Consider the following 22,756-nt stretch of genomic DNA (forward strand, 5'->3'; position numbering starts at 1 on the left):
TCTTGGCTTTCTCTATGCTATATATTTATTTAATTTGATTTGATTTTTCCAGAAGTTATTGGGGTACAGGTGGTATTTGGTTACATGTGTAAGTTCTTTAGTGCTGATTTGTGAGATTTTGGTGTACCCATCATCTGAGCAGTCTACACCGCGCTATATTTGTAGTCTTTATCTCTTGCCCCCTCTCACACTTCCTCCATTTCCCGCCCTTCCCCCCCAGGTCCCCACAGTCCACTGTATCACTCTTGTGCCTTTACATCCTGATAGCTTAGTCCCCACATATCAGCAAGAACATACGATGTTTGCTTTTCTATTCCTGAGTTACTTCACTTAGAGTAATAGTCTCCAATCCCATTTAGGTAGCTGCAAATGCTGTTAATTCATTGTTTTATGGCTGAATAGTATTCCAACATATATAATATTATATATATATATATATATATATGAACTGTGATATAATACTATTATGTGATATATGTATCACATGAAATATGTGTGTATATATGTGATGTGTTATATTATTTCATCATATATAATATATATCACAGTTTCTATATATATATTATATATAATGGAATACTATTACTGTGATTTATATGTATAAATATATATATTTATATATATAGGGTTAGGGCTTATATATATGTATTATATGCATATAAATATGTTTATATGTATATATATAAATATGTAGAGAGCAATATATATATATATACACACACCATATATATATCTATATATCTATTATATAGATATATATAGAGAGAGAGATATGGAGACATATATATATATATATATATATATATATATATATATACACACACCACACTTTCTTTATCCATTCCATTCATTGATTGATGGGCATTTGGGTTGGTTCCATGATTTTTCAATTGTGGAATTCATGATTTTCAATTGTGAATTGTGCTGCTATAAGCATGCATATGCAAGCATCTTTTTCGTATAATGACTTATTTCCCTCTGGGTGGATACCCAGTAGTGGGATTGCTATATCAAATGGTAGTTCTACTGTTAGTTCTTTAAGGGAGCTCCACAGTTTTCCCTAGTGGTTATACTAGTTTACATTCCACCAGCAACGTGGAAGTGTTCACTGATCACTGCATCCTCACCAACATAGACTCTTTTTTTATTTTTTTATTGTAGCCATTGTTGTAGGGGTAAGGTGGTATCTCACTTTGATTTTGTTGGCATTTCCCTGGTTATTAGTGATGGTAAGCATTTTTTCATATGTTCGTTGGTCATTTGTATATTTTCTTTTGAGAATTGTCTGTTCATGTCCTTAGCCCACTCTTTGATGGGATTGTTTGTTGTTTTCTTGCTGATTTATTTGAATTCCTTGTAGATTCTGTATATAGCCCTTTGTCAGATGTATAGATTGTGAAAATTTTCTCCCACTCTGTGGGTTGTCTGTTCAATCTTCCGACTGTTCCTTTTTTCTTACAAAAATCTTTAGTTTAATTAAGCCATAACTATTAATCTTTATATTTATTGCATTTGCTATTGGGTCCTTGTTCATGAAATCCTTGCCTAAGCCAATGTCTAGAGGGGTTTTTCCAATGTTATCCTCTAGAATTTTTATAGTTTCATGTTTTAGATTTAAGTCTTTAATCCATCTTGAGTTGATTTTTGTGTAAAGTGAGAAATGAGGATCCAGTTTCATTCCCCTATATGCGGCTAGCCAATTATCCAGGCACCATTTGCTGAAAAGGGTGTCCTTTCCTCACTTTATGTTTCTGTTGGCCTTGTCAACGATCAGTTGGCTGTTAGCATTTATTTGAGTTCTCTATTCTGTTCATTGTTGTATGTGCCTATTTTTATACCAGTATCATGCTGTATTGGTAACTATGGCCTTATAGTATAGTTTAAAATCAAGTAGTGTGATATCTCTAGATTTGTTCTTTTTGCTTAGTCTTGCTTTGGCTATGTGGGTACTTTTTTGGTTCCATATGAATTTTAGAATTGTTTTTTCTAATTCTGTGAAGAATGATGGTGGTATTTTGATGGGGACTTCACTGAATTTGCAGACTGCTTTTGGCAGTATGGTCATTTTTACAATATTGATTCCACCCATCCATGAGCATGGGCTGTGTTTCCATTTGTTTGTGTCATCTATAATTTGTTTCAGCAGTGTTTTATAGTTTTCCTCATAGAGGACTCCTTGGTTAGGGATATCTCTAAGTATTTTATTTATTTACAGCTATTGTAAAACAGGTTGAAATCTAGATTTAATTCTCCACTTGGTTGCTGTTGGTGCACAGAAGAGCTACTGATTTGTGTACATTAATCTTGTATCTGGAAATTTTGCTGAATTCTTACATCAGTTCTAGGAGGTTTCTAGAGGAGTCCTTGGGGTTTTCAAGGTAAACAATCACATCATCCGCAAACACCGAAAGTTTGATTTCCTCTTTACTGATTTGGATGCCGTTCATTTCTTTCTCTTGTCTGATTGCTCCAGCTAGGAATTCCAGCACTATGTCGAAGAGGAGTGGTAAGAGTGAGCATCTTTGTCTTGTTCCAGTTCTCAGAGGGAATGCTTTCAGCTTTCAACTTTTCCCCACTCAGTATTATGTTGGCTGTGTGTTTGTCATAGATGATTTTTATTACATTATGGTATGTCCCTTGTATGCCAATTTTGCAGAGTTTTAGTCATAGAGAGATGCTGGATATTCTCAAATGCTCTTTTCTATATCTATTGAGGTGATCATGTGATTTTTGTTTTTCATTCTGTTTATGAGGTGTATCACATTTATTGACTTGTGTATGTTAAACCATTTCTGTATCTCTGGTATGATTTGATCATGGTAGATTATCTCTTTTATATGTTGTTGGATTTGGTTAGCTACCATTTTGTTAAGGATTTTAGCATCTATGCCCATATTGGTCTGTAGTTTTCTCTTTTGGTTATGTCACTTCCTGGTTTTGGTATTAGAGTGATGCTGGCTTCATAGACTGAATTAAGGAGGGTACCTTCTTTCTCAATCTTGTGGTATACTGTCAAAATATTGGTACGAATTATTCTTTGAATGTGGTAGAATTTTGCTGTCAGTCCTTCTAGTCCTGGCCTTTTTTTCTGTTGATAATTTTTAAATTACCCTTTCAATCTCACTGCCTGTTACTGTCCATTCAGGGTATTGAATTACTCCTGATGTAAGCTAGGAGGGTTGTATTTTTCCAGGAATTTATCCATCTCTTTCTAGGTTTTCTAGTTTATGTGCATAAAGTTATTCATAGTAGCCTTAAATGATCTTTTGTATTTCTGTGGTGGCAGTTGTAATATTTCCTGTTTCGTTTATTAATGAGGTTATTTGGATTTTCTCTATTCTTTTCTTGGTTAATCTTGCTAATGGTCTATCAATTTTATTTATGAGAGATCATCATGGCAGACAGGGTGCAGCACTGGATTGCAGCTCCTACTCAGATACATGGAGCAGGGGGAGGCGACTTGCATTGTGAATTTTAGCTCTAGATTGACTGCAAGAACAAACCAGCAATCCAAAGAATGACTCACAGAACCTCTGAAGGAAGCAAACTGCTCCTGTAGGACCCAGGAGACACCTTAAATACTATGAGTGACCCAACTGCAGAAGCGGGAAAGGGAGAGCTTCCTCTCCCAAATATACATCCCCACTGGAGAAACTGAAGGTCTGTTTATTGGAGAAGTTTCTGACTTCACCTGGAGCTGAGTTAATTTAGAGAGCCGAGTAAAATACAGGGATTGAGGAAGGAACAGAGGCCCTGGGAGCTCGCTGGGTCCCAAAGCAGGCCATTCCATCACAGGCGTCCATCAGGAGGGTGGCCAGAGGAGCAGGGTGAGAGGGGCAGGAAACACCACAGGGAGAAGTAAATCTCCAGCTGAACTTTCTAACAGTATTTGAACAGGTGGAGAAGCCTCCTGGCCAGAACTAAGGGGAGGATGTGAATCGAGTGTGCAGACTCCACAGGTGTGGGAAGAACCAAGCCCTTTTCTTTGGCAGTTGGAGCAGCCTGGGGCAAATTCTCAAGTCTATCTCACCCACTGTCTGGAAACAGACTTGGGGCTGTCAGTGGCAGGAGGGCACAGTGGGAGTTTGACTGGTCCTTTGGTTTGTGTAGGAACTAGATAAAGGCTTAACTGCCAGCCTTCCCCCACTTCCCTGACAACCTGAATGACTCAGCAGAGCCAGCCATAATCCTCCTAGGTACATAACTTCATTGACCTGCGAACCCCACCTCCATCCCCCGCAGCAGCCACAGCAAGACCTGCCCAAGGAGAGTCTGAGCTCAGACATGCCTAGCCCAGCCCCACATGATGGTCCTTCCCTACCCACCCTGGTAGCTGAAGATAATGGGCATATACTCTCGGGAGTTTTAGGGCCCAAGCCACTGCCAGTTCCTCTCCATATCACCACAGCTGATGCTCTCTGGAAAGCACCACCTCCCAGCAGGAGATCAAGCAACATAAAAACAGAGCATTGAATCTTCATGCTCTTTGAGTCTAGTTAGCCAAGTATGCTAAAATCACTTTCTCTTGGATCAGTAGAAAAGCTATTAGCATGTTGTATGGGACATTTCTTTTTCATTCCAATGCAGCATGTTAAGCATTCTTGAACCCACTCCTTTGTCCAGCATTAAACAGCTGGAGCATACCCACCTCACTATCTGAACTGTTCTTAAACTAAGGAAAAAGGATGCATAGATCAGAGAGGATGGGAAATGGAAGAGGGAGGCTGCAGCAAGGTCAGGAGAACTGCCTTGTCTGGAGACCACCATTACCACTTGGAAATGAAGCCCAATACTCAGTGGACAAAGGAAGCTGGTCAGCTGCAAACCTCACTTCCCTATGAAGAATTCAGCTTCCCAAGGAGGCATCAAAGCAGAGGGATTAGGAATATGGAATTTTGAGCCAGACTGGCTGTCTTCAAATCCTCAGCTTTGACACATTGGGCAAGCTACTGTAATTTTCTGTGCCTCAGTTATTGTGTAAAAAAATAAATAGTAATGACCCTGTTAGAGTTGTGATGTGGACTGAATGAGTAAATATTTGTGAAGTGCTTAAAACATGATAGTATCTTAAGTGATAAATAGAGTTAGGAAATACATTGATAAAGTCAAGTGTATTCTACTACCTCCTCCAAATCCTCCTCTCTGCCATTCCCTTTAGCAACATAGCAATAGTTGTTTTTGTTTCTTGTTTTTGCTTTTTTCAAAATAAGTACTCTCAATTGAATAACTAGCTAGCTAGGCAAAGCAATTATGCTTAAGCGAGAAAGAGACACACAACAGATGGTAGAAAGCATATGAAAAGAAATTAGAGTACAAAGTTAAAAGGATATGGTTATTTAAAGAAGAATTCGAAAAAATCTAAATAAAGTTCTGTTCTTGGAGCAACAGTGTAGCATGACAAATATGTATGGTCTGAAATGATTTGTTTTTACTGTCAAACCTAGTTAAAGTGTCTTACTGTTTTTCATATGTACAATCTGAAGCTTAAAAGCATAATTATTCCATGGGACTCATGATATGTTGAGTGATTATAATCATAGAATGAAAAATAATCTTAACATGATTTTCCATAGAGGACAAATTACTTAAACTTATGGTAGATCACTAAATAGCTGGAACATATTTTAGTTACTGATGGGAGTGGGAAGACTTATGTAACTGGAAGTATAAGCATATATACAATTAGCATTTAATTTTTATCAACTATGACATGTTTTTCATCAACCAGATATCTACTCTTCTTGTGACGGTGGTTTTCCACAGATGTTAGGGAGCGTATCTGATCTGCCTGGGGAAAGGGTTAGGCACCACAGATACCTAGGTTAAAGATGTGGTCCCAGCCTTCAGGGATTTTATATTCCACAGGTACCCAGAAATTTAAAAAGCAAAATTATCATGTTATCAGAGAAAGAAAAAAATGGAGGTTTATGGGAGCACAGAAGAATTTGACCTAACTCTGACCGAAAGTATATGAGAGGTTTGAGAAGGATTTTCATGGAAGAGGTGCTATCAGTGCCTTTTTAAAGCATTTGTAGAAGGTAGCCTGGGAAAGACCATGGAGAAGAGTCTGGAGAAAAATACTAGGATAATGTGGGTTGGATGGGAATGAAGGGATATGGGAAGAAATCAAGTTGAAGAGGTCATGATAAGTGCAGTATAGTCTGGAATTTAAATTTGGCCTTTTACAGGCAATGGAAGCATTTGAGATTCATGACCTGTTTTGTGTTTTAGAAAGAAACTGTCAAGAAAAGTTTGCAGAAAAGAGTCTCTCTTGGTAACTTGGGTAAGGAATGTTAAACCCCATTCATGGGAATAAGAAAGAAAAATGATAGGAGAAAACACAGCAGAAAACATTAAGGCAACAGAAGTTATTAGCTTTCATGACTCATTGAATGTGAATCAGGTTTAGCACCTAGCATTCTGGCTCCCATTACTAGAAGCGTGGTTGTTCTAGTAACTGCTACAGGAAGTGAAAAAGGAGAAAGGGATTAAGTTAAATATTTTAGAAATTGAATCTGGAGATAATCATGAAACATCTAAGATGATATATTGATATACATGTTTGGAATAGACACAATATCAGGCAGTGAGTTTCCTTTTATTCTCCTTTTATAATTTATGAAAATAATTTTATCCTTTTATGAATGACAGAAAAATAGCCCTCCTGGTCTTTTTATTTTTATTTATTTATTTATTTTTTGAGACAGTCTTGCTCTGTCACCAGCCTGGAGTGCAGTGGCACGATCTCCGCTCCCTGCAACCTCCACCTCCCTGGTTTAAGCAAGTCTCCTGCCTGGTTCAGCCTCCCCAGTAGCTGGGACTACAGGCACACACCACCACACCCAGCTAATTTTTGTATTTTTAGTAGAGATGGGGTTTTACCATATTAGTCAGGATGGTCTCAATCTCTTGACCTCGTGATCTGCCTGCCTCGGTCTCCCAAAGTACTGGGCCTACAGTTGTGAGCCACCACACCCGGCCTGTTTTTTAATTTTATTGTTGCTATACTAATTATATTGTACCCTTCAGGTTTTTTTTTTTTTGGCTTTTTTTTTTTTTTTTTTTTTTTTTTGCTTGAAACAAAGAACAGGGTTATTTAAAGAAAAAAAAGAAATTAGCTAACCTAATGTGAAAGGATTTTATCCTATTTGTTTTATGAAATGTCAGTCATGAGCCAGCGCCGAGCCATGGGCATCTCTCGGGACAACTGGCACAAGCGCCGCAAGACCGGGGGCAAGAGAAAGCCCTACCACAAGAAGCGGAAGTATGAGTTGGGGTGCCCGGCTGCCAACACCAAGATTGGCCCCCGCCGCATCCACACAGTCCGTGTGCGGGGTGGTAACAAGAAATACCGTGCCCTGAGGCTGGACGTGGGGAATTTCTCCTGGGGCTCAGAGTGTTGTACTCGAAAAACAAGGATCATTGATGTTGTCTATAATGCGTCTAATAACGAGCTGGTCAGTACCAAGACCCTGGTGAAGAATTGCATTGTGCTCATCGACAGCACTCCGTACCGACAGTGGTACGAGTCCCACTATGCGCTGCCCCTGGGCCGCAAGAAGGGAGCCAAGCTGACTCCTGAGGAAGAAGAGATTTTAAACAAAAAACGATCTAAAAAAATTCAGAAGAAATACGACGAAAGGAAAAAGAATGCTAAAATCAGCAGTCTCCTGGAGGAGCAGTTCCAGCAGGGCAAGCTTCTTGCATGCATCGCTTCAAGGCCGGGACAGTGTGGCCGAGCAGATGGCTATGTGCTAGAGGGCAAAGAATTGGAGTTCTATCTTAGAAAAATCAAGGCCCGGAAAGGCAAATAAATCCTTGTTTTCTTTCTTCACCCATGTAATAAAGGTGTTTATTGTTCTGTTCAAAAAAAAAAAAAAAAAAAGAAATGTCAGTCATCATGGTTCTAAATTGAGTTGGGAACTAACAACATTCCTCAGGCTAAAATCAAGATTACAGTTGTGGCCCAAGAGAGGCATAACCTTTTCAAACATTCATAGCCCATTGAGTCATTTAAAATAACAAATGAAGAAGCAAAGCTAAACAAAAGTAAAACCAGCTTAATGCAGCTGGTTTCAAACAAACTGATAGTGACAGAATTTGGGAAGTTTGGGCAGGGTATCGAGAGCCTTTGAAAGAGACAGAGCCACACCAGCTGAACTAATGTTCACTTGGACTTTTGGAAGCAGTAGTCTGAAAGAATATTTATTTCTGAGCCTAGGCATTGCTTTTGGGTTAACCTGCATTATTTTTCCCAGTCTCCTGGAAATACCAACTTTGCTGCAGATGGACTAAGAAAAAAAAAAAAAGATTTTTTCTCCCCTACACAAAGAAAGGGATTAAGAAGATACTATCTTAACACTGCAAATCAGTTTTCCTGGACACACAAGGAGAAAAGCATGTGAGATACAGAGAAACTAGGAGTAAAGCTAAAACTGAACAGGGAGGCCAGGGGCACCTGTGAATTCTGATCCCTCCCTCCATGCAGGTATGCACTGTAGCCCTTAATGCACATTTTTCATTCATCCAGTCATTCACATAACAAATACTTAGCAAATACTAACAAAGCAGACAGTTCTATCATAGTGCATAAGGCACAGACACAGTCTTATCCCTTGGATGTTTTCAAATATTATTTACATATTATATATAAAGAGAACATTATAACCTAGTAGAGTGTGAACATTTTAGACAGGAATAAAGCATGGTATCAAGAAGTAGCAGCAACATATGCTCCCACCAAGAGTTATATGTGACTTCTAAAGACAGCAGAGTAAAAAAGGTATTGAGAATATAATCTGCTTTTTCTACCTTCAGACATGTCTAACTACGGTTCAGTGTGTCTCCTGCTAGGTGAAGCATAAATCCAGAGAGAACAGCCACACTTGAGCCGAGAACTATTCCGCCTTCAATGTCATTCAAAACAGGCCTTGGAGGAAGCTCTGTGCTCTTTTGGCAGCTGCCACCTCCACCTTTATCTCCAGACATAAAAACACATATCTTGCTGGTGAATACAATCCCCTTTCAAAGGCAAAATAATTGCATAGCATCTAATATGATGCTTTGCTTAAAACTATTTGTTGAAGCAGTTCTTAAAATTTAAGTCTGGAATGTCCAGATGTAAATATGTACCGAATAACAACTAATCTGAGTTCTGAGCTTCTGTTGAATAAAGCAAAATAGGTCCTGTTTTTGAGGTGCATGAATCAGTTTGCCTAAGATATGCACCTGGATACCACCTAATTAGCAAAGCTCACTCTATTTATTTTACATAAAAAATAATGGTGACGTTATAAAAATCCCCAGAGTTTGGGGGAGGGGGTGGGAATCTGCCCTTAAAATGAAAAAATAAAAATAAAAATAAAAATCTGCAAAGTACTTAATGTTGAAAGTACTTGTCAGGTTTCTTGTCAGTATAACCAAAAACTTCAGCCTAGAAGGCTGTGGAAAGTCCTTTTGTTTAACTTTATTCCCCCCCACAGCATGTCTGTAATTTGTCACTGCAAGCCTCCTTCAACATTATCATTTCAAGGCAAAGTGAGTAAGAAGCTCCAGCTTTGGATACTGACTATATCATGGAATTACATGAGTGCATAAACCCTAACGTGCGCAGGTATATTTCATATATTTGTATATTTATTTAGACATATGTTACTAAGGTATCTAATTTTATGCTTCAGTTGTAAATTTTAAGAAATAATTATTACACAAAATATTGTACATGTATACAATGGACATTCATCCAGGTAAAGTTTAGTGGTATAAAGTAATATATAGGAATAGAAAAAAATGTACTTTTAAACATTAAAAAGGACTTTCTTCACTTTTTTAATTAACATAAAATTAAAATTTTATAACTAGAAAAGGTACTAAATTCTTAGAATTTAAAATTTATTTTGAATTTAACTTTGTACACAGTCCTTGCTAGGAGTGAGTACTGTGGAACAACTTTAAAGCATATTCAACACCTGTGTTATTCCAAATATGTTCTGAGAATGATTTGTTAAAATCTATGATCAAATCAATATACATACTAAAAGCAAGGGATTCAAAGCTTTTAGAGTAATTTTACGGGATAATTTTATGTTAAATCTGTTAAAGTATCAAAAAATTTCCACAACAGATTTGATGTTTATATATATATTTAGAAAGTACTCTACTTCCCCTCAAACATCTCATGGAAAATTCAAGAAGCACTGTTCTGCACTGTGTTGCAGTTCACCAGGAAGACTGACCCTCAGTTGCCCTCAGTGGTAATTTTCTCAATATTGCATTCTTGTTGGCTTCCTGCCTTTACTCTCAATTCCATATCTCTCTATAAGAGCTTTCTGAGATCACCTCCCAAATAAACCACCTGACTCATATTTTTGTCAGTCTGCTTCTGATGTCAGGTAGTTTGGTCTGTATCTGTTTCTGATGTTAGCAAGAATGCCTAAAGTACAGGAGTTGATCAACAAATCTTAATAATTAATTGCTTATTACTAATTAAAGGTTGAATAACCTTACAAAAAATCAGTTCTTTTTCTTGTGCCTTAAAGTTCTCAACCACATATACCGTTGACCCTTGAGCAACACAGACTTGAAATGGGTGTGGCCCCTCAAATACAGATTCTTTTTCATTAAAAATATTGGGAAAAATTTTGGAGATTTGTGACAATCTGAAAAACCTTGCAGACTAATTGCATAGTCTAGAAATATAGAAAAAACACTATGTTGTGAATGTATAAAATATGTAGATAATAGTCTATTTTATCATTTACTATCATAAAGCATACAGAAAACAATTATGAAGAGTTTTAATTTATTGAAACGTACGGAAACAAAAGCTTACAGACTCTACATGGGTCCATTTACAGTTGAGAGAGATATAAACAAATTCAGACATATGCAGACTTAAACAATAGCTGCATAAAATTAATTGCAGTACATATTTTATTACTGTAAATGTTATAGTCACCTCCTGTTGCTATTGCAGAGGGGTATAAGTGTTGAAAATATCCACTTAAAATGTAGTATAATGCTACTCATCTCAGTGTGAGCACTTTCTCTTTCCAGTAAATTGCATATTGCAGTAAGAAATGACCCCTTATGGTTCTCACCTATTTTTCAGTGCAATTTTTTAGTGCAATACCATAAACCTGGAACAATACCATGACCCATAAAAAGTGCCACTAGTGATGCCAAAAGTGCTCCCAACAAGAGAGAAAATACATGACATTACACAAAAAAGCTGGATTACTTGATATGTACCACAGATGGAGGTCTGCAGCGGCGGCTGCTTGCCATTTCAAGACAAATGAATCCAGTGTAAGGACCATAGTTAAAGAGGAAAAGGAAATTTGTGAAGCCATTACTGCAGCTTTGACAGCAGGTGCAAAAAACCTTGTACTTTTTGTGAAATACATTTTTACCTCGTATTAAAAATGCAGCTTTTATGTGGGTGCAAGATTACTCTATAAAGGCCTATCTGTAGACTAATAGAATTTGAGGAAATGCAAGTCAGTGTATGAAAACTTAAAGCAAAAGGATGCTGCATAATCTAAAGGTGAAGAATTTAATGTCACCTAAGGATGGTTTAATCATTTTAGAAAGAGATTTGACTTACGAAATATCAAGACAACAGGAGAAGCACTTTCTGCTGTCTGGAAGAGCTTCCAGATATCACTAGGAAGATGCCTGGAGAAAGGAGATCTGCCTAAAGAGGTTTTTAGGACCAATGAAAGTGCCCCATCAGGAAAACAATGCTACAAAGGACATTGACTAAACAGAGGTCTGCACCAGGATTTAAGGCAGCAAGAAATAAGCTAACTGTAGGGTTTAGTGCAAATACAATCCGGTTTATGATCAGGACTTTCCTCTATAAAGTTTCTAACCCCCAGGCCTTGAAGGAAAAGATAAATACCAGCTTTTTGATCATACAAAATGAAGGCCTGAATGATGAGGACTGTTTTTTCTGGATAGGTTCTATCAACACTTTGTGAAGTCAGAAGTATCTTGCCAGTAAGGGACAATCTTTTAACGATTATTTAATATTGAACAATGCCCCTGGCCACCCAAACCCCATAGGTTTAACAAAGGCATTAAAGTAATCTACTTGCCCCCACACATAACATCTTAATTCAGTCTCTAGATCAGGGGGTCATAAGGATCTTTAAAGCTCATTACACGAGGTACTTTATGGAAAGAATTGCCAGTGCTATAGAAGAGAACCCTGATAGAGACATCATGAGTGTCTGGAAGGATACCATTGAAGATACAGTCATTGTTAGCTTAAAACTCCATGAAAGCCTTCAGGCCCATAACAATAAATTCAACATGGAACAATAATTTATGCCAGTACAGGAGGATATATAAATGTCCTCCTTATAGATGACCTTTTAGCATAGATCTAAAGACTAACTCAAAATGCATATGCAATCTGTTCTTTTTCACCTCTTTGAATTGATCACCTTCAGACCCCCTTGCTATTCTTTACATACATCACATATGCTCCCATCTCGGGGTATTGCCTGAAACACTTTTCAAACAGTTATTCCCATGGCTCATGTCCTCCCTTCCATATCTTCTTTCAGGTCTGTAGATCTATTCCTTCTTTCGGGTTTATATATCTACCTTTACATATCATCCTATATAAACAATTATCCAGCTCCCCCTCCTCACCACCTTATCCATCTCAAAACAGCTGGGAGATATATATATATATATATATATATGGTTCTCTAGAGTGGTACTCTTTGGGCACTCAATGCTGCCAGTCGGCTTGCGTCACTCCTTCCAATTATATATATATATACATATATATAATTGTACTTTATATTCTGGGGTACATGTGCAGATCATGCAGGATTGTTGCATAGGTACATACATGGCAATGTAGTTTGTTGCCTCCAATCCTCCGTCACCTATATTTGGCATTTCTCCCCATGTTAACCCTCCCCCACCTCCCCACCCTCTGCTGTCCCTCCCCTAGTGGCCCCCTAACAGACCCCAGTGTGTGATGCTCCCCTCCCTCTGTCCATGTGTTCTCATTGTTCAATACCCGTCTATGAGTGAGATATGCGATGTTTGATTTTCTGTTCTTGTGTCAATTAGTTGAGAATGATGGTTTCCAGATACATCCATGTGCCTACAAAGGACACGAACTCATCATTTTTTATGGCTGCATAGTATTCCATGGTGTATATGTGCCATAAAAAATGGCTGGTTTTTTACATAACTTGTTTGTTCCTACCTTTTCATCATCCAATATATGATACATTAAATCATTTATTTGCTTATTGTCTGCCTTTTCCGTCTAGACTGTAAGTGTTGTAAAATCAGAGGATTGTTTTATTCATTCCCCCTCCCTCTAGCACCTTGAGCAATACTTGGCATAAGTAGGTTCCCCAAAATATTTTTAAATGAATTTAAAACATGATTGGAAAGTAGACATTATTAGTCTCTTGCTCTTTCAGTTATCATCCAAATAAACTACCATTACTGGCATAAATGATAGTTCCATGTGGAATTAACTTGGTCACGTGCATATTTATAAAAATTATACCTCTTGGAGGAAAGACAGGAAAGAGAGAGAAATAATTAAAAATTAAGCTAAAGTTCCATTTAGCTCAAGAATTAATGGAATAATACTACAATGATTAAATGGTGACTTCAGCCAACTATAACTTTTATAAAATGGCATGACTCTTGTATAAGCTTCTTAAATATTGAATTTCTTGCTCATATTAACATGTTTGGGGGAAAATCTTCATTATTAAATGATTTCATACTCAATATTATAACTAATTCGGAATTACAAGGATGTGGTTTCTTAAATAGAAAAAGAAGTCTTAACAACTTGAATAAAACAAGAATCTTAAATGTATATATTAATACAATAATGACATTGTGAATGCACATCAATTGAGCCATAATTATTAATGCCATGAATTTAAAAAGTGCCTCATCTAATCTGCATAATAAATTCCTGATCATTAAGGAGTCTTCCTCAATAAAAGTTAACCCAATAACAACTCAATATTTATAGATGCAAATATGTTTTCATATATTATAAAGATTTTCACTTGGGTTTTTCTTACCACATTATATCTATGTTTCCATATAGCCTACCTTTCATTAAAAGTTGATGTGACAGATTGCTGTAATTTTCACATTGCTAAATACTTCTGTCAAGCCCCTTAAGGCATTTTCAGAATCTAGTTCTTAGATTTGTTGGGACGATTTCCAGGCTCTCCTTTTTGGTAGGGATTAGGTGAGCAACAGCTTGAAACTCTGATTCATCACTGTTTTAGTTTCTGTCAAATACTTGCAGAAAAAAGAAAATGACTAATCACCTACTAAAAATGGCAACAGATGCCACAAGCAAAATTTCATTCAACCTGTTAACTTTGGTTACAATGTAAAAATCATTTAATTAAAAGCCTTAGTGGAATTAACTTGGTCACCTGCATATTTATAAGAATTATATAAAAAATGAGAGCATTTAAAAAAAATATATCACATCTGCTTCCATAGCATGAGGTATTAAATTTAGGCACAATATTTTAACAAAGTTCTTTACAATGACCTTCTGCATTTGAGTTTTCACACACCAACATACGTACATATAGGATATGTTTTTCAGTCACTTGAAAATATACATGTAATTTCTATGCTCCAGGAAAGGGCTGTTAGCACTCTGCACACAAATTACCTATTTTTGTCTGTTAAAAGTCCTAATGGTATTATGTTTAGCCAAATTAAATTTCATGAAATAGCAACTAATGTTTTTATACATTTTTGTCTAACTTTTGTATTTTAAATAAATTTTTGCTTAATGTCCAGTGCTTTCTATCTGCTAATAACAGAGCCATAAAAATACCTGTTCTATTTTGAAATTCAAAGTAGTGTATTAATAAAATAGCAAAAGAACTAAAACTGCTCTAAAACAAAGCAGTGACTAGTAGAGCTTTTTTTTTTTTTTTTTTTTTTTTTTTTTTTTTTTTTAAATTAAGTCCTTTTGGAGACTTTGCCTCTAACACTTGAAGCAGGTAGAGGGATGTGAAGTGGGGTAAGGATGGGGGTAGGGAGAGTATACTGTGAAAGAGAAGAGAAAAAAAGGTGAAACTATTTCTTATCTCCCCTCTATTTTATAGAAAGGGGCTGTAACAATATGTAATCAGTCAATGTAGGATATTCACAGAGACCATTTTGGGGGCCTGAAAGTCGGCTCTTTTGGAATGGCTGTTTTTTCAGTTCCCTGACCACTACACACGCACAAGAATACATATAGAGGAATAGTTTATTCTTCTTGAGATACACGCTCTAAAATGAAAACCTTCATATGTATCATTATATCTTTTACCTAAAGTACTTCTGTGAGCACATTTTACAGTAAGGAAACCAAGGCTCAGAGAGTGTACATCATTTGACAAAAAACACGCAACTAATAATTGGTAGATCTGGAATCTATGTAGGGCTTCTGACACTTGATTTAATTCCTGTTCTATCACATTTGCTTAAATAAGTATCCCTGACATTTTGTAGTTTAAATATATAAAGAGTACAAAAGTCAGGTGACTTTTAAAACATCAAAAATCTAAGTAGAGTATTCTTTTATTATTTCAAATGCAGTGATAAGTGTGTGAATTTGAAAAAAGTCTCTTGGTCTTTTTTAGCCTCATTTTGCATCTGAAAAAAAAAAGTATAAATCAGTCAATCTTCAAGGTCTCTCTCAACTCTAAAATGTACAGTTTTCTTATTATAATTTGGCTACACCTAAAATTTTGAACTAATCATAATCATTAGAAACAATTCAAAATTACCTTGAATAATAGCAAAGACCTGAAACCAACCCAAATGTCCATCAATGATATACTGGACAAGGAAAATGTGGCACATATACACTGTGGAATACTATGCAGGCATAAAAAAAGATGAGTTTGTGTCCTTTGTAGGGACATGGATGAATCTGGAAACCATCATTCTCAACAAATTGACGCAAGAACAGAAAATCAAACACCGCATGTTCTCACTCATAGGCGGGTGTTGAACAGTGAGAACACATGGACACAGGGATGGGAGCATCACACACTGGGGTCTGTTTGGGGGGCCAAGAGAGAGACAGTGGGGGGATGGGGAGGTCAGGGAGGGATAACATGGGGAGAAATGCCAGATGTAGGTGACGGGGGGATGGAGGCAGCAAACCACATTGCCATGTATGTACCTATGCAACAATCCTGCATGATCTGCACATGTACCCCAGAACCTAAAGTACAATATAAAAAAATTCCCAATACATTCATAAAAGCATCATTTCAACAAACAAAACAACTACTTATTTGGTGGGTATACATTGGATAGGAGCCAACAGAAATGGTTTCTAGAAATAGTTGTCTAACATCATCGTTAGCCATAATTCAGAAACAATTCAAAAGTAGTGACTATTGTCATAATTAAAATCCATGCAATGTATTTTTCCTACTGAGAAAATTAATTAACAATTTTTTCTTCTACCTTTGGTGCCCAATCCATTTGAAACTCAGGAGGCAAATTATTGAAAGCTCTACACATTCTGAACCAAATTTTAGCTGCTAATCTTCTAGAAAATGTTGACACAAATACATTAAATAGACTTGTAGTAATTTATTAAAATGTGAAAAGGTAAAAAACCAACCTTCTATGGAAATAATATGACAAAATGGATTTTATGAGTGAAATACTATATTTATACTATTCTTATACTATTCATAGCATAAGAATTTTAATTTATTTTAAAAATCATTGCACTGAATCTTAAAAATCTAACATGGTAAGTTTAGTTTTCTGATGGTAAAGCTGTAGTTTTGTTAAATAGTAAAATTCTACATTGAAAACTAGCTTTATTTTAAATAAATATATGTTAGTTCTGAGATTGTTTTTTCTCTGAAGTTTTTCTTGCCACAAGATGAAATACACCCCTTGCAACAATTTCCAGGAACACTCCAGTAAAATCCAAAATGTTTGCAATATTTGTTTAACCTATTTTAGGAACAATAGAAGAGAAATTAAAATATATATAAACCAAATAAGTTTTATTTCCAAATAAATTAATCAATTATATAGCTAACTGACACTTTCAGTCTTTAGTTTTAGAATGGACCTTAAAAGTATTTCCTTTTGGGGAGAACAAATGTGTTTATTTGGGAGATCACTGATTATACAATACCTCAATAATGTAAAGTAATTCACCTGTAGAATCTTTCCATGGGGATGCTCTTAAACCCATTATTTTCTTACAAATAGATAAAAATCATCTTACCTCAAGATTTTAAGTGTGATCTAATTAGTCTTGTGTTTTCCACAAACTTCTTAAAGAAATCGATGAGAATATTTGTTAAATAAGAGGTTTAGCCTTATACACCATCTCCCCAAAACAATGCTTGCTATAAAGTAAAACCAAAATCCATACACTATATCTTTTTGGATACAAATAAACTTTATTGCTTAGCAAAGCCTTTCCTAACATCCTTGACAGAGTTAAGCTTCTCTCCTCTCTGCTTCCATCAAATATTTCTCCCATACACAAAAATATGATTCAGCTGGTGCTTTCTGGGGTTAGTACTATGGATACCACATGGAGACAAATCCCTAACATCATTTTTGACAACTGCCTCTCTGTTCTCACCAATCTCCTCCTTCCAAAATCAGAACATTGCCATGGCCAGCATATCCTATGTTACCAGTTATAAAATATTGATCCAACTCTGCTCTACAATGGATTTGTGATGCCCTCCATAAAGGCCCAACACTTCTACCAATTCCTGATTACTTGATTGTATTCAGTCTTTATTGCCTCAACTATTTGAATGTGCCTGAATCTGCCATCATACTTTAAAAAAAAATAATTTTATTGTGTATATTTGAGGTATGCAACATGATATTAGGGAACACATATGAAGAATAAAATGATTACCACCGTGAAACAAATTAACATATTCATCATCTCACATAATCAGTCTTCCCTCCTTTTCTGTGGTAAGAGCAGCTAAAATCTTCTTGTATAGCTGAAATTCCAAATACAGTACAATGTTATTAACCACGGAGTCCCTGTGTTTTACATTAGATTTCTAGACTTGTTCATTCTACATATTGGTTAGTTCTTATCCTCTGACCTACATCCTTTTATTTTCTCCTGGTAGCTGCCTCACCTCTGGTACCATATTGTTTTCCGTAATGACTGCACCAAGCTACATTCCCATTGAGGGTTCTCTTTTCTTCATACCCTTTCCAACACTTAATATCTCTTGACTGTTAGACAGCAGGCATCCTAACAGGTGTCAGTTGATATATCATAGTGGTTTTGACTTACATATCCCTGATAATTAATGATGCTAAGCACCTTTTTATTTACCATTTTACATGGCCATTTTGTCTTCCTTATTTTTCAGGTGTTTGCTCATTTTTAATTGGATTATTATTTTCCTAATATCCAGTTGTGTAAGTTCTTTATAAATGTTTATATTAACCCCTTAACAGATATATGGTTTTCAAATATCTCACCAAAATCTGTAGGTCTTTGCTTCATTCTGTTGTTTCCTTTGCTCTATACAGAAGATTTTTACTTTTACGTAGCACTATTCAAGTATTTCTGCTTCTGTAGTCTGAAGTTTTTATATGATATATAAAAACATGTATTACCAAGGCCATTGAGCTTTTCCCCTATGTACTCTGGAGGGTGGGGTTCTAGAGAACAGTTCTGGTCCCAGAGCTAACAGGGCACAGCAGCAACTCAAGCCCCAGGGGATGGGGGTACCACACAATGGTGGCTTTGGACCTTGGGGTGATAGGACACAGCAAGAATCTAGGCTGTGAATCTAGGTGCAACAGGAGTAAGCGCCAAGGAATGGTGAAATATATCTGTGGCTTGGGCACCTGCTGGCAGGGAGCAGTACAGTGTTGACCCCACTTCCTCGGGAGCCAGAGAACCTCAGCAGCTTGGACTCCAGAGATCTAGTCCAGTCCCAGGAAGGTAAGTTTTTGCAGCTATTTGGCCTGGAGGATGAGATGGCACAGCACAACAACATCTCTGATTCCCTCGGACATGGGGAACTACATTGGCTTGGCCCCAGAAAGTGCAGCTACATGCATTGTCCAAGATTCCAGTTCCTCAAGGGGAAGTGCGTCACATCACTTCAGGCACTGGAGGTCAAGACTTCCCTGCTTGGGCCCCCAGGAGGTGGGATGCCCTACCAGCTCAGGTGTAGGGAGAGACAATAGGGGATGATTGCTCCATTCAGCCTAGAGTCTGGGTCCCTGCAGGAGCAGGTGCTACATCAGGTCAGGCACGATACAATTTGCATTTTAAAATCTAGATAGCATTTTTCTTTTGTTTGTGATAGGTAGGGCATCATTACTTTATCACTGCTGCCAGCTATTATTGGTCAAAACTGCCTACCAAAGCACTTGTTCTGTCCTGTCAAAATTAATGACAGAAAAAGAGTTCATGACATAATCAACAACATGTATTTCAGAATAAAAAGAGCTTTGGATGTGTGGAGCATTAAGCCTTGATGACCTAGAATGAGTTTGTTGCAGTAATTCAAAATGGCTAAGAGCATATTCATGGATTAAGATCACCAAAAAATATATATTAACCTGGGAAAATATGTAAAGGAAAACTGGAGAAGACATGAGCTGGCATTACCAGAGTATGAGCAAATTCACAATAACAGTGTGTTTATTTGCTCCTTGCAGGCAAGGATCATGTTTACTAATTTTTTTTTTTTTTTTTTTTTTTTTTTTTTTTTTTTTTTTTTTTTTTGGGATGGAGTTTCACTCTTGTTACCCAGGCTGGAGTGCAATGGCGCGATCTCTGCTCACCGCAACCTCCGCCTCCTGGGTTCAGGCAATTCTCCTGCCTCAGCCTCCTGAGTAGCTGGGATTACAGGCACGCGCCACCATGCCCAGCTGATTTTTTGTATTTTTAGTAGAGACGGGGTTTCACCCTGTTGACCAGGATGGTCTCGATCTCTTGACCTCGTGATCCACCCACCTCGGCCTCCCAAAGTGCTGGGATTACAGGCTTGAGCCACCGCGCCCGGCGCGTTTACTAATTTTTATAGTCACTTCATTGCACTTAGAGCCCAGAATGGTGCTTGGCACATAACATGGACAGCAATCAATGCTATCTGAGTGGTTCCATATTCTGTTGGTGAGATCATTCTCACATATCTTTATGGGATAGTCACACCAGGATTAATTAGTTATAGTTGCCTAGTATATTTAAAGAGAATTAAAGAAAATTTGCCTTCAAATAAAGAATAAACACTTTTAGTCTTTATATAATTTGGGAGATATATTTGTACATAATAAAATAATCATTTAGAAGCACTTGGTTCTACAATCTACAGTGTGCTGGTCATAATCAAAGACTTATGGGAAAGAAAAATAAAAGCCTGAGGAAAACAGATATTCAAGCCTAAAGCTTACAGTATTGGGGATTAAGAAATGAAAAGTTAGAAAACATTATATAACTAAAAGCAATACAAAATAAGTGTAAATGTTGGGATCTGCCAAGACAGGCAATAAACACCGTTGAATCACTAAATCATTTTAGCAATGCTTCCGTTACAGCACTTCCTATGGTCATGAACTTATTTGTATCTATGATTATTTCCTTTCTGCTACTTCCTGCAAGGCAGCAACTATAAAAAGCATGATAGATGTTTATAAAGTGTTTATGAACTTAACGAATGATCAAATAAATGTGGGAATTAATGAATAAGTCAATAAAGAGCTGTCAGCACAATGTAGGAAGCCCTCTTCTAGACGAGGGGCAATCCAGTCGTCAGCACCTTGACAATTGCAGTGTCTAAAATGTCTACCAGAAATACTCGCTCTCTGAAATCACCTAGCTTTGTGAATTTATATTTTATTTGTTATAAAATAAAAGATAGAAAATGAAATGGTAAACTAAAGAATTGTTAAGATTATCTTTTCTCATTATGTTATTTGTATTATTTGCTTTCCCAAGTTGAGGAAAATTTTTTTTTTTTTTCCTTTTTCCCTATTGCATGAAGTAAAATTACCAGGGCTCTGAGCACTAGAGAAAGGCAAATTTGAGATGCTAATTAGTTTGAACAGAATCTGTAATATACATCACCTACTGAGACGGAAGAGAGATGGGAAAGAACACCAGTTTTTCAGAGATAAGCAGTTAAGAGAATTTCACCACAGTGACAAAAATGTCACATGACCACCACCAAGTGACAAATCAAGCAAGTATTAAACATTTTACCAGACAGTTTTCGGCACTGGATGTTAGAATTCAAAGGTAATAAAGTAAAAGCAAGTTATATTTAACAACAACAACAACAAAAAAAAACAGTTTAACTCTTTAGGTATAAATCTCTTTCTATAAAGTAAAATTTTAAAACCATGGACAGTCAATACTTTATAATCTTGGTTGTTTTCAAAATGGTTTAAACAAAAGGGGGCATTTGTTTTAAAATTATATGTTTTTATTTTTAAATTAGCCAAACAATCATTGTTTTTAAGTCACGAGAAATACAAGAAATAATTGTAAGGAAGGGGTAAGAATATCTGATGAAGGTTTTGCAATCAGTTCTTGACTGGTTCCTGGGATTCCTGTGTGACAAAGCAAAGGTCAAAGTTGCAGCTGAAATGCCCTATGAGGAAGAGAATTCTCTCAGAATCCAAAATGGTAATATGTAAGATTACTGTATAATGAAGACTGACACTACAATTAAGGTAATTTTCCTCATTTTAGTTCCCTGAGTTCATCTCTTCAACACGTACAATATGTCATACATCACTCAAATGGTCAAATATTTAAACGGATGCCTTACAAAGTCATGGCATTCAATATTGCAGGCTGACACCTCCAGCTGTTAAACAATTAAGTTGGAAGAAATGCAAAGTTAGGTTACAAGGAGTGAATACTGGATGACTTTTCCAAAATTTGATACTGAAATTTCACCCAGTAAATATAAAATAGAATTTTAACCTTTTTAAATTAAAAGCAATATGTATGTGAAAATATAAATGTTAAGAGAATGATGAAAATAAAATAAAGAACAGAAAAAGAATTGTAAGTTTTGAGGGCTTTTTTTCCTATTTATAATTGACATATTGAAATATTTTATTAAATATTTTAGAGATATAAAAGGCTTATATAATTATATAAAACCATATAAAAAGAATTATACAGTTATATAAAAATAATTATGTAAAAACACTAGCTTAAGAAATAAAACATTACCAGTGCCACAATCATAATCCTCCCTCTACATCAAAGATAACCACTATTCTGGATTTAATATTAATTATCTCCATGCATGGATTTATGCTTTTATACATATGTACATATCTATACCACATATCTATGTAATACTGCTTTGCATATTTTAACAACTTTATATATCATGATGCATAAGATGCATGCTTTCTCCTGCATATATATATTTTTTTCTTTGGAGATGGAAGGAGTGTCCCTCTGTTGCCCAGGCTGGAGTGTAGTGGTGCAATCTCAGCTCACTGTAACCCCACCTCCAAGGCCCAAGAAATTCTCTGCCTCAGCCTCCCCAGTAGCTGGGATTACAGGTGCCGACCACCATGCCTGGCTAATTTTTTTGTACTTTTTTAGTAGAGATGGGGTTTCACTATCTGGCCAGGCTGATCTTGAACTCCTGATGCATAGGTTTTTTTTTTTTTTAATTCAATTTTATATTTATGATATTCATCCAATGTACTTCATACATTTTTATCACAATTGTGT

General features: G+C 36.4%; 1 protein-coding gene and 1 pseudogene across 9 annotated transcripts in view; one reads left to right on the plus strand and one right to left on the minus strand.

Moving 5' to 3' along the window:
• NAALADL2 (N-acetylated alpha-linked acidic dipeptidase like 2) overlaps positions 1 to 22,756 on the minus strand; it is a 1,348,438-nt gene that overhangs the window by 591,928 nt on the left and 733,754 nt on the right. The window lies entirely within an intron of this gene.
• LOC116536473 lies at positions 7,173 to 7,885 on the plus strand (annotated as a pseudogene). Its single transcript, XR_004262655.1, has one exon. The product of XR_004262655.1 is annotated as a 40S ribosomal protein S8 pseudogene (transcript).

This window comes from Sapajus apella, unplaced genomic scaffold (assembly GCF_009761245.1).
Source record: "Sapajus apella isolate SASKATOON/1434 unplaced genomic scaffold, GSC_monkey_1.0 scaffold101, whole genome shotgun sequence".
Classification (NCBI taxonomy): domain Eukaryota; kingdom Metazoa; phylum Chordata; class Mammalia; order Primates; family Cebidae; genus Sapajus; species Sapajus apella.